We start from the raw sequence: 11,513 nt of genomic DNA on the forward strand, positions 1-11,513 counted from the left end.
TGGGTATTTATAGCGTTACTTTTTTCGGGACCGAAATTGACTCATTTTATATACTTGACAGCATTTTTGATTTCCGTAGAATGTTAGGGAAGTTGTAATCGTCATTTCCTTGTAGAAAATAAAAAAATATACTTACATTTGGGAAATAATTAATATATCATTTGAAGATGTGTATGTATGTATGAGTGTATGTGTGTAAGAGAGACACGTGTGACGTAATCGAGGCAAAGAGAGATGGAGATGGTATCGAGGTTTTACGTTCCTAGCGCAAGCAGGTGATGTCGGTTGTAAAATAAATCCTTGATCATTGGGCAATGTAGTGTTGCCGGTTTCAAAATTAGCTATGAAGGGTTAGGAATACTACTCGATGAAAATTGGAAGCGCGAAAGTGATATATTAATAATAATGAATCAGATTTAAGAAAAAATATGACAACAGTTCAACCTGTGATCCCTCAATATGTACGGAGTGTCTCTAAATACATCATTAAAGAAAAAAACATTGCGTCGAAGTGTACGGGGTGTCTCAAAATACATCATCAATGGAAAAAAAGGCTTCGAAATGTACAGGGTGCGTCAAAATACATACATCATTTAAGAAAAGAAAATATACAGTTCCACTAGGCTGTAAGTTTTCAACGTGCGATCCCCCAATGTGTTCGAGGTGTCTCAAAATACATCATGAGAACAAGCATGACGTTGAAGTGTACAGGGTACGTCAAAATATATCATTCAGGAAAAAACATGTCGGTTTAAAATATAATATCAATATGTATACAGGGCGTTTCAAAATACATCATTTAAGAAAGAAACATGTCGGTTCAACAGAAGTTTGGCGTTCCAACATTCCAGAAAGACACTGAGTCTTGTATCTTTGTTAACCAATTCAGCATCATCAGGAGGAGAATTAGATGGCACCAAAGTTATCGAGGAGTTATGTATCGTGAAGTTATCATTCGAAAATGGGGAAAGCAAAGTATTGAACCGTTTTACAAGCGTCACGACTGTTTTGCGTGGAACCGTTTTGCGTGCGACCGTTTTGCGTGCTACCGTTTCGCGTGCTTTTTGTGCGTTTCCGACCATTTCCCATGCGACCGATTTGCGTGCGTACTCGACCGTTTTTCGTGCGACCGTTTTGCGTGAGTTTTCGACCGTTTTGCGCGCGTTTTCGACCGTTTTTCGTGCATTTATTCGTTATCGTTTCATCGTTATTGTCGTAACTGTTTTTTTCGTGTTTCAATATGACAGTCACTTATCATTTAACGTGTTTCTCTAACCAAGTAAGCATCATCAGGAGATGACTAAAGTCATATGAAGATTCATTATCGTTTCCCTTTCATTTGACGTGCTATGTATAACTATCCAAATATTATTAACGGAGAAGCAGGTTAGTGCACTTCTGACATGTTGCGCCATCTTTGTATTTTCTCCGTCCATGAATACTGCATTCATAATGTGCAACTATAGACCGAAAAAAATTAAAACTTCTGAGATTTGAAACTCGTTCTGGAAAGGTTGCTGCAACGGTTTTGAATGTTGTTGTTAGATGACTCTGACTGATACTGCACACGTTGATGTATTATTCTGAAATAAATTCGATTTTTCAATACTGTAACGCATTAAAGAATTAACTGTCTTGAGCAAATTTATTTTTACAATATTTCACTATCACAACTAATTTATGTGTAACATACAGGGCCGGCTTCAGATTCATTACATTGCCCCCTTCTTAAAGACGTTTCGCCCCAAAATGTCATCCTTGTCGTGTGTCGATACCTGCAGGACTCCACATATCTGCACTGTGAAGTTCGATGAAAGTAACACTTCACAGTTTTTATGCTCGGTCGTGGAAGATTGTTACCAATCACCAAAATCTTGATGCCGCTGGATCTGAAGATCGTTTCCAACATGCTCCTCATAATTCTCCAGTCCAACCTGTCGAGCCTAGAGGCTAATTCCAATATTGCCAAGTCCACGAGATTCTGGTCGAGCATCGTGTCCCTCAGTCTGGAAAGACTCCTCCAGACGTCTCCATACGACGGTTTGTCTCGAGAATGCTTTTTGGTCACCAAGTAGGAAATGTTTCTCTGACCCTTTTCAACTGTAGCACTCCTTCGACTTCTAGATTGTGATCTCGTAATGTTAGGAGCTGACTGAATTTCTTGTTGAATACCACAGAGATACCCTTGGACATTTGAAGATCCTCTGCCACGCAGTGAGCTAGTGCGTAATCAACTGGAACTTCGAAAAGGTCTCGTGGATCTTCTCGAGTTACCCCATGTACGACCTTCTGTCCGTTCGAGTATAAGGACATGAATTGCTGGAACGTCATTTCATCCTCTGGTGGTCTGAGGGCGCTAACTTTATCGTGATTTCCAGCATAAGGAGCCAATCTATTGAAATGGACGACCCTAGACTTTTCTCGAGGTGGTTTATGGATTCGGTAGACGAGGTCATTAATCTTTTTCATGATTTTGTACGGACCTTTCCGCGAGTTCCGCAACTTCGGTGATAAACCATGGCGTCGCTTAGGGTTGTACAGCCAAACTAGGTCACCGATTTCGAATCCTCCAGCATTCGCCTTGATGCCATAGGCCTCCTTCATCCTACCGCTGGCACTCCGGATGTTCAGATGGACTCGTTCATGAATGTCGTCCATTCTCAGCCGAAGCTTGCTGACATAGTCTTCCCCCGCAGTGTCTTGTTCTGGAGGCGTCCCAAATTTTAGGTCGCAAGGAAGCCGCAGCTTTCGGCCCATTATAATACTGACAGGGGTTTGGCCGGTTGACTCATGCACTGCCGAACGATAAGTCAGCAGGAACAGGTGAAGGTATTGGTCCCGGTCTCTTTGATGGTCAGAAACTACCTATATATGTATATGTTGAATAGGCGCAGTCTGTCCAACAAATCTCTGAATATCGACGACTGCTAGCTTCATAATGTGCAACTAGACAGAGACAAGTGACGGTTTATAGTCTCATTCATCCGTTCCACCATTCCATCGGACTGTGGATGTAAGGCTGTGGTTCTGGTCTTTCGAATGTCCAACAGTTTACATATTTCTTGGAACAGGTTGGACTCAAAATTTCTGCCCTGGTACGAATGCAGCTCCAATGGGACACCGAATCGACATATCCATTTCTTTACCAGGACGTCAGCGACGGTGAAGGCTTCCTGGTTCGACAGGGCATAGGCTTCTGCCCAATTGCTGAAGTAGTCCATTGCTACCAGGATGTAATGGTTCCCATGGTCGAACTCTGGGAACGGGCCGGCGATGTTGATGTCGATTCTCTCGAAAGGACTACCCAAGTTGTACTGGCGCATTCGGTCGTATCCTAGGTCTGTTACTGGCAGCGCATGCAGCACACTTTCTGCAGCAGTCCTTGACGTCGGCTTGACAATTAACCCAGTAAAACCGTTGTCTTACTTTCTGGAGGGTCTTCGTTGCTCCCAGATGTCCTCCAGTGACTCCATCATGGATTTCTTTGAGCACCTCCCGTCGTTTGCTCCTAGGTACCACTGTCTGGCGCCTTTTTTTTGGACCGTCTTCAGACTCCAACACCCGCTTCAGAACCCCGTTTTCCAAGGTAAGAGAGTTCTATTGTGCCCAGTAGGATTTAACAGCTGGCGAATAACCTGCTACCTCCTGCCATGAGGGTCTTCGATTACTTTTCTTCCATTCGATGACTAAACCAAGATCTCGGTATTTTTCTTGGTCTTCCTTGATCTTATTATCCTCCCAGTTGTCGTCTACAGCTGTAGTTCTACAAATAGCTGCTTCCTTCTCTTCTGCTCGTCGACAATGTGGCAGTCATCGGGGCATGGTCTCCGTGAAAGGGCATCTGCGTTTATATGGCTAGACCCAGCTCGATGTTCTATTTCGAAGTCAAATTCTTTCAATCCAGCGTGCTATTTGGCCCTCGAGATTTTTGAACTGCAGCAGCCATTTGAGAGCTGCATGGTCCGTTCTCAACAAAAATCTTCTTTCATACACGTATTTGTAAAAATGTTCTACACCTTTGACAACGGCCAACAGCTCTCACCTGGTGACATATTAATTGCGCTCTGGTTTACTGAGCGTTTTGCTGAAGTAGCGAATAACTTTCTCCTGTGCATCCTGGATTTGAGAAAGGACTGCTCTAAGTTCCACGTTGCTGGCGTCCGTATCCAAAATGAACTTTCTGTCAGGTGGGGGATAGCTCAAAACAGTAGAGTTGATCAGAACTCTCTTCAACTTCTTGAATGAGTCTTGGCATTCCTCAAACCACTGGATCTGGATCTGCCCTTCTGTGAGGCGAGTCAATGGTTTGGCGATGTTGGCAAACCCCAGCACATATCGGCGGTAGTAGGTGCATAAACCAAGGAAGCTCCGATACTGATGTATGTCTTTTGGAATGGACCAATCCTTAACTGATTTGATCTTTTGTTCGTCTACCGCCACTCCTTCCCCAGAGAAAACATGGCCAAGGTAACGGACTTCTTTCTGGAACAGATGGCATTTCTTGAGAATAAGTTTCAATCCAGAACTCTTCAGACGCATGAATACCTCCTCCAGATTTTTCAAGTGATCGTCGAACGATTTTCCTACCACAATTATATCGTCGAGATACACTTGACACGTCTCCCACGAGAGCCCCTTGAGAACCGTCTCCATCAATCTCTCGAAGGTAGCTGGAGCATTATAAAGCCCGAATGACATAACCGTGAACCGCCACAATCCTGAGTGAAAGCTGTCTTTTCTCGATCTTCTGGGGCCAATTCAACTTGCCAATATCCACTGTTCAAATCCAAAGTCAAGAAAATTGTGGAGCCGGCTAGCGTGTCTAGGGTATTTTCGATTCTTGGAAGAGCGTAGCTGTCTTTTTTCGTCACGTGATTTAGTTGGCGATAATCCACACAGAATCTTATTAAGCCGTCCTTCTTCTTCACTAACACGACTGTGGAAGACCAGGGGCTGTCAGAAGGTTCGATGACTCCTTCTTTTCCCATATCGCTGACTATCTTATCTGCCTCTTCTCTCTTGGCAAGAGGGAGTCTTCTAGCTGATTTTCGGATTTGTCGGGCATTCTCAGTGTCGATTCTATGCTGAACCACATTCGTTCTGCAGCCTTTTCCTTCTCCAATGTCGAAGATTTCCTGGTACTTATTGACTAACTCCCTCAGTTTTGATGTGTGAGTTGGTGGTATGTCCTTGGAGGAAATGTCAATCTCCAACTCTTCAGGCAAGTTGTTGGCTTGGCTAACAGAACAGCGTGCACTCCGTATCACAGAGGAAATGGACGAACAGTGTCCCAGCATGATTCCTATCTTCAAGGTCACGGGAAAGTAGTTGACATTCATGACCCTTACCAGCACAACTTCATCGACACGCAACAGGATCTTCACCAGTGCGATTCCTCGTCCAATTTTCTCATCGTGTATCTTGGGCTCGAACATTACCACCTTGCCGCTGCTTGCACTTCCGTCCAAGAGAGCCTCCAGGTTGGTTTCAGCCCTTTCAGGTACGCACACGTCTCGTCCCTTATCGTCTCTTCGCTTCTTCCATGAAGCACCACCTCTTCTCCGCCGACACGTAGGACGCCGTCTTGGAAATTCAGCTCGAACCCTCTGGAATTCATTATGCCATTCCAATGATTGCATCATCCTCGATGTCTGCCACCAATGCACGATATTTCAATTTAGTGCTGCCCAACACCAATTCAATTGGTAATGCTCCAAGTACAGTGGCTGGCTTCCCTGTTGCGGTGCGTAGTTTCCAGCTTGACGGTTCAGTTCTTGCCGGTGTTTTGGCGAAGGTTGGCCCAAGAATGGTTCTCGTCGCAACTGTATCTAGCAGCATGGTGGAAGGCAAGAACGGCAACATATGCGTATTTTACGGGGGCTTGCTGGGTACAGGTCGACGATTGCCCCTTCTCATCGACCCCCTTTAGTTTTCCTGATTTGGTGTCGATTCTTTCAAAGCTGGATATCTGCTACGCACATGCCCAATTTTCTCACAGTTCCAGCATCTTATATTTTTTCTCTCAGACAAAAACTTCCTTCATTACTTTTCTGATGATGGCCTCAATATCTGCAGGCACTTGTCCATCTTCCTCGATAGCTCGAACTTTGCCCTGTCTCTTGCAGGATTGTTTTGCAGCCTCAAACTCCAGAGCGCTTGCCAGTGCATCCACGGGATGTTTGGGATGAGCTAGCGTCAAGGCCTGCCTCGTTTCTTGGTCGCGAAGTCCATCCAAGAATGCCTGAACTGCTAACCGCGTCATTACATTTTTGGGTGCAGCGGGATATGCCAGACGGACCAATCGAGCTATGTCGGCTTCAAACTCCTGTAGGAATTCTCTTGATTTCTGGCAGCGGTTATTCAGCTGTGAATGATAAACGTGCTCTAAGTGGGCCTGTCCATACCGCAGCTCAAGATGCTTTATGAGTTGGTCATAGTCTTCCTGTTCTTGGGCCGTGGGGGTTTGCAGAATATTCGTTGCTTCTCCACGCAACGCCAATGTTGATGCTACCGCATTTTCTTCTGCATTCCATCCATTCGCTCTGGCCGCAGCTTCAAATTGTCGGCGATAATTTGCCCAAGGAGTTTTTCCGTCTAACTGGGGCGGCTTCATGCAGGGTTTTCCTGGTTCAGGACTGAGTTTGACGTCTTTCAGTTCCGTAATTGAGTTTTCAGTAACCGTTTCTGTGGGGTGGGCAGAATTACCGATTTGGTTTTGCAACTTGCTAATTGTTTCCTTTATCTCGCTGATTACTGCCTGAAATCCACCTTTGATTTCCTTTACTTCTGTGTCCATTTCCTTCCTGATTTTATCTATTTCTGTCTCGATGTTTCCTTTCTTCGAGTAGGCTCGCCATACTACAACGCTCTTTCTTCAAGCCTTCTGCTAGAAGTTCTTTCTTCTAGCTATTCAACTTCTCTAGAAATTTATCTTCCAAACTTTTGGAATTTTCCAGAAGCTCGTCTTCTAGACTCTTCGAATTTTCTAGAAATTTATCTTCCAAGCTTTTCGCGTTTTCCAGAAGCTTCTCTTCAAGGTTTACCGAATTTTGTTGAAGTCCATCGAGTTTGCTCATTATTGAACTCAAATCACCCCCAGAGACTTCGAATAAATATGTTTCGGGATCTTCCCCTGATTCAGTCAAGCTATCCCACAGTCTCTTCTGGAGTACTGATTTCTTCCCGGAAGAATCTATCTCTCTCTTCTCCATATTTCTCCACTTTCTTCGAACAGATTTTGTCTCTTATTGTGTATTTTCCACAAAACTGACTACGTCCACTTATTTTATTCGAGTCCGAAACACTTATTTATCTTCACAAATCTATTTTTCGCGAGAAAGGTCTATCAGTTTATGTTTCCGTAGTCCGGTTCTGTCCACTTCGCGAAACACAATGAATCACCAGTCTATCTGCGCCAAAGTTTTATAGTAAATTTCACCGTAATACAAAAATTGTCCACCAAGCGCTCACAAATTCATTTTAAAAATTCCACTTCTGACACCAATTGTAACGCATTGAAGAATTAACTGTCTTAAGCGAATTTATTTTTACAATATTTCACTATCGCAACTAATCTATGTACAACACTTAGCAACTAACGCTCAATTTATCATTACAGTTAGATTTATTTTGAACGCACTATTCACTTTCTAGGTACAGACTTCTCGGCAGACTAGAAGTGGCGCCTTTTTATATCGGCAACGATCGCTCCGGATCTCGCTAGGGATTTCGGGACTCATCTACATCTCTCGCGATGTTTCGCGAAGAGTCATGCGTTTTCTGACTGAGATATCGGTCAGGGCCGGCTTCAGATTCATTACAATACAAACATACACCAAAAATATTTTTGTCAACAGAGAGGGTACCGTCTTCCATGAAGGGATTGCTACACTTATAATAAAACTAAAAAATGAAGTGTCATTCAAAATAACGAATTTAAAACAAATATTCTGCACGTACTAATTGAGAAAAATATTGTGAAAACACTACTTTGAATAAGAATTTTTGAACCGAACAAAAAATATTGTATACGACCACAAACTCTTTGCATATTATACGGAGAAAAAATTGAAAACAATACTAACCTTAATTTCTCACAATTTCAAATGGAACGACACGATTCGGTTTCCCAATGTCCATTAACCCTTTGAACACAATAGCGTATTTTCCTGATGAAAATCCTTCCAAGTGAGGGCGATACGCCTCCGTCACTCGGTGGGGCAGAAATGATACTTTATCTCCCAAATCCAACAAGACCGCCCCACCAAATTCACCTTTTACGATTTTGGCGGTGAATATCCTCTGCGGCATTTTCCACAGGCAATTCTGGCTTTCTCTTCACGACCGAACTTGCATTCAATATTTGTAAATCCATCTGCGGAAAATTAAAAATGAAAAGTTCAAAATCATCCAATATATATATATATATATATATATATATATATATATATATATATATATATATATATATATATAAATATATATAATATATATATATATATATATTTATATATATATATATATATATATATATATATATATATATATATATATATATATATATATATATATATATATATATATATATATATATATACAGGGTGTTTCAGAATTCGACGGACAAACTCCCGGACTAAAAGGAATAAATTGATGAAACTCAGCAAATCGATTACAAGCTAGAATGTGCTTCCTCCAGTGGTATGTTTGCTTCAGTATCAGTAGCCAGTGGCGTTCCAGCGGGGTAATCGCTTATATTTCCCCGCTTATTTTTTACGCCACTGACTTTATATCCACAACCGTCTTTTTTTTGAATTCCTTGATCAATTTTACGTAAAAACCAAATGAACATTCACTATGAAAAAACCAGTAGTTTTCGAGAAAAATTGAGTTGAACTGATACGTGCATTCTCATATGGGAATAATCGATTAAAATAATCGAAATTCCAAAACCAAAATTATTTGAACTTGCAAGCAAGTGATGGTAATTATTGTAGGTTTTCTATCATCGTACCAATTTTTGTTATGTTTAGCATATTGTAATGATAAATCATAACTCTTGAGGCTTATTTTCGTGCTTGTCAATAGATTTCATTGTTGAAATGTTTTCATTGTTCTCAGATCTTCGAGTGACTTTGTGATCTGAAAAAAAGTGACCCCAAATAAAATTTGCGATCATTCGGAATCTCGACTGAGTTAGGCTCCAATAATCCTAAAATAACACCATTATTCTGGATTTTGGGAAAATTATTTTTTGTTCACAATTATCATGTCTTTCCCATTCGTGAAATCACACTTCTCTTTGTAGAATCGTGAATATCTTGAAGAATATTCATTAATAAGAAAATGAAAAACATTCTCAAAGTATACAGTGTTTTCAAATTTTCACAGATGAAGCCGAAAAACAAAATTTTACCAGTAGACTCTAATTATACGCCTGAAAAAAAGAAATGTATTTGGAAGAAGTCAATTTATTTGAATAACCATCTGATAAGATCTTCGCTAACTCTAGTCAGTAAATGAAGTTTTTTAAATAAATGAAGAAATGGAAGTTGTCTATTTACAGCTAATTACATAACTCTTAGTTGGATGTCGGTACTCATAATTCATCTTTGAGTAGAAATATCATGTTCAAAATATACCTTCTCTACATATATTTTAGATAATGTGAAGAAACAATACTGTTGAAATTCTAGAACAGTGAGTCATAAACACGAATTTCTTTTTGAAATTTACATTGAAAATTCAAATGTGCTTTTGAATAATAATGAGAACATCTGATGAATAATCAATAGGGTAATTGTTCGAAATTTTTTCCGTCAACACTTATACACGATCTGCAACGGCGCAACATAGAAAATCGCACTTTTTCAAATGATTCTAAATTTTCGGCAATCGTTATCGATGCAGCTTGAATGCGGGCGACTAATTCTTCTTGGCTTTTTGGTTCTGTTTCATAAACCAGTGACTTCATATGACCCCAAAGAAAATAGTCAACAGGATTCAAATCTGGTGATCTGGCAGGCCATTTGTGGGGTCCACCTCGACCAATCCAATTGTCACCGAATTTCCGATTTAGGTACTCTCTAGCAGCTAACGAAAAATGAACAGAAGCACCGTCGTGCTGAAACTAATTCCATTCCGGATATTCAGAGGAACATCTTCTAACAATTCAGGCAATACTTCTCCCAAGAAAGTGCTATAATTGTCCCCATTCAAATTATCTGGTAAAAGATGAGGACCAACTAAACGGTTTTCTACTATTCCTGCCCAAACATTCAATGAAAATTTTGTTTGATGGCCATGAGGATGAATAGCAAAAGGATTTTCCTCGGCCCAAATATGGCTATTGCGAGAATTGAAAATACCTTCCCTTGTGAATTTTGCCTCATCAGTGTATAACACTTGCTTGATAAATTCCGGATTATTTCTCCACATACTTAAAAACCATCGAGAAAATTCAATTCGATCTGGATAGTCCTCTGGTTTCAGTGCCTGAACTTTTCTCAGTCGATATGGGTATAACTGCTGTTCATGCAAAGTCCTCCAAACAGATGATGAAGACACATGCAGCACTCTAGCTATAGATCTACTACTTTCAGACGGATGTTCAGCAGCATAGTTCAATATCTCCTCTTCTGTGATATAATTTCTTACAGTTCTCTGTATACCTGCATTCCTTCTGGTAATTAAAAAACGTTTTCGAACGTTTTCCAATTAGGAATTCTATTTCTTCCAGGAAAATTTTCACGATACATTCTTTGTGCCAACCTTCCATTTCGTCCCGATTTTCCATAAATAAGGTGCATGTCCGCTAACTCTTCGAATGTAAAATTCATTTTTATTATACGAAATACACAATCAAACACTTTCTGACAGCTACGTTAACTTGGAAGTGTCATACGAATCTCATTTCATTTCCACAGCCCCCTAACAAATTTATTGTTGTCAATGAATAAAGTAATCCTCATTGCTTAGGTGGATCAAGATTGTTATAAGTCACGTGAATGTATTCTGAAACTATTCAACCAGTGGCTGAAGAACTCGAGAATATCGGTACAGTTATCTAACAAAACTAAGGTTGAAACAAGTAATGGTATTTTGGTTAATCGATAAAACTTGGATTTTTACCCAGTGAGAGAAGATAATTCGATAAAACATTCTGAGTTCAGTTTTGCCAACTATTCGTAATGGTCTTTGAACATTTTATTAAAAAATAAATCTCGAGGTATAGCCATTCAGTAGGTCTGCGGGCTCACAACATATCTGCAAAAAAAGTTGGTAAAATGGTAAAATGAATACATTACGTTTGAATACATTCATCTGAGAGAAAAGTCGGACTTAAAAACATTTACTTCCAGATAGAATCGGTGCACTTGTCACTGATATCATTTTCAACGGATGCAACTAACTCACTTCGTCATGCAGGACGTATTTATAGTGAAATAAGTAATGACATAATTCAAAATGAAACAAAGAAAATGAAAGTATGTTTCGTCGCTTGAGAACTGCGTATC

This window comes from Leptinotarsa decemlineata, unplaced genomic scaffold (genome assembly GCF_025532065.1).
Source record: "Leptinotarsa decemlineata unplaced genomic scaffold, Ldec_3_MD MMD2_tig00078363_RagTag_RagTag, whole genome shotgun sequence".
In the NCBI taxonomy this organism is placed as follows: Eukaryota; Metazoa; Arthropoda; class Insecta; order Coleoptera; family Chrysomelidae; genus Leptinotarsa; species Leptinotarsa decemlineata.